General features: G+C 31.3%; 1 long non-coding RNA gene across 1 annotated transcript; it reads right to left on the bottom strand.

The window, feature by feature from the left end:
- Window positions 1-606: 606 nt before the first annotated feature.
- LOC109591582 (uncharacterized) lies at window positions 607-2,012 on the bottom strand. Its single transcript, XR_002189883.1, has 2 exons — window positions 1,920-2,012; window positions 607-763 (listed from the first exon to the last, which is right to left on the bottom strand). It is a non-coding gene; the product is annotated as an uncharacterized LOC109591582 (long non-coding RNA).
- Between the last annotated feature and the right edge of the window lie 185 nt (window positions 2,013-2,197).

Below are 2,197 nucleotides of genomic sequence, written 5' to 3'. Positions count from 1 at the left end.
TGTTATCAAAACAACTTACATGTACATGTACATGTATTCTCATTAGCAGCTAAAACATAAACAGAGAATTATTCACAGGTTAGTTTGTACATGTACACTCATGAGTACAGGCTTGTTCAATTTAGGCTGTTATTATCAGGACCTGCTCAGGATCTATCACTTATTACTCTCCAGTTTATCATACGTACATGTACATGTAGACCAGGATTAGTCTCACAATACATGTAATTAACTGATTCTATAGAAATTAAGTTAAATGTGTCATTATTATTAGCAACAACCTACCAATAAGACACATGCATGTACATGTAATGGGTATGACATAGTTTTGTACATGTACATGTTTTTGAGAAATGAAACATGTACAAAGTTTACCAATACATACAAGTACACATACCAAGTGTACTGTGTACATCAGTGTGGCTCACATCAGCTGTGAGGGACTGTACTGTACATGCATAAGAGTACATAAGAGGAACAATAGTAACCTAATAGTGGGATACAACTACCATGCATTAATATACACATTATACACTATAAGCTATTGCTACATACAGTGGAACCTCCCATAACGGACCCTCCCAGGAGCAGTCAGACTCTATATATTGGACAAACTTAAAAGCATGAACAATACAGTACTACATACAGTATAATAACATCAGTTCAATAAACTAATAAATACATTACCTGAGTGTACTCTCAGTAGGGTAGCAGTATCAGAATGACCTAGTCCTTCAGCCCAATAAAGAGCAGTCCAACCATGCTATACAAGGTAAACACTGATTAACATGATAGTACAATGTTATCACAATCAAACTAAAAACCAACTTTAATTGTTGGTCTGTCTTCAACACTCCATAGTATTGAGTATGTTAGAGACAGTGGAGGTACATTTAGTGTACAAGTATACATTTTACTGATATAAATAATTACATGTACAATACTACTAGTCTACATGTACATGTACATGTATATTTACACTGTTGCAGTATCAATAAAATGTTCTTGGTTATAGCCATAAACTCAGTTACTATACATGTAGATTGAGAAACCTTCATGACTGGGAAGGTGCTTAAATTTTGATGCTTAATGCACATAATATTAATTTAAGTTGATGTCAATACAGACACTGACCACAAGGGACCATAGTGTCATAGTGGGAGGTGTCTGTAAATCAGATACTGCCCCAGTAGGTAAGTGATATAATTACATCAATTTGAGTGGGTGGATCACATTATATATTTATGCACAGTATAACTACATTCTAAGTATGTCCTCCATACCAAAGAAAATGTCAATGCCCACTGGCCTCTTGTAAGTCTATCTGACATTATTATACTATTATACATGTAACACTATAAAGTATTACCATGTAGAAATGTAATTGTTCTGAAACTTTAAATTTTAACAAATGCTAAACAAAGCAAATTTTAATTTTTTAATTTTTTAATGTTTCATTTCAAATTTTTTAAAATTTACAAAAGTTCCTTTCCATACTTTATTCAAAATTATTGAGAATCTCAATTTTCTTCAATTTTCAAAACTTTAAAAATTAAAAATCAAAAGATCATTACCATCAAAAATTAAAAATTTTTCTATACTCAAAATTTTTGAGAATCAGTACCCAAAAATAATTTCCAAAAAATTCAATTTTTAAAAATATTTCTTTTAGTATTACATTTTTAAAAATTTCAGGCCACAAAAGTTTCTTGCTTTACTAAAATAAAAAATTATTGACGTAAAATAATTACTTTAATAAAATTGCTTTCCATATAGTGATACAGTAGAGTACATTAAGCTATACATGTACATGTACACACTGTATGAGATATACAGCACCTGCGGTTACTTTGATCCACCCACTCAAAAGGATATACATGTACAATCACTATTGGAGTATAATTAATGATTATACTTACATTATCAGAGGCAGTGACATCTGCTCCTTTTTCAAGGAGCATTGTCACTGCCTGTGTGCTTCCATTCCAAGCTGCTAATATGAGAGGAGTCTTTCCACCCTATAAAAAGAAGACAGGATAATAAAGACAGTAACACTACTCAGTCAAGTGTCATATCATGTTGTGTACTGTAGTAGTCTAATATAATAATAATGTTAATACTCATTATAATGTGTTATACACAAAATGAACATTTATTAATTTTTACACAGAAACACAAAAGTTTCAGTCACACTAGA

This window comes from Amphimedon queenslandica, unplaced genomic scaffold (assembly GCF_000090795.2).
Source record: "Amphimedon queenslandica unplaced genomic scaffold, v1.1 AMPQUscaffold_7788_Cont20265, whole genome shotgun sequence".
In the NCBI taxonomy this organism is placed as follows: domain Eukaryota; kingdom Metazoa; phylum Porifera; class Demospongiae; order Haplosclerida; family Niphatidae; genus Amphimedon; species Amphimedon queenslandica.
Note: the sequence above shows the minus strand (reverse complement) of the source record. Positions and strands in the feature narration are given on the sequence as shown.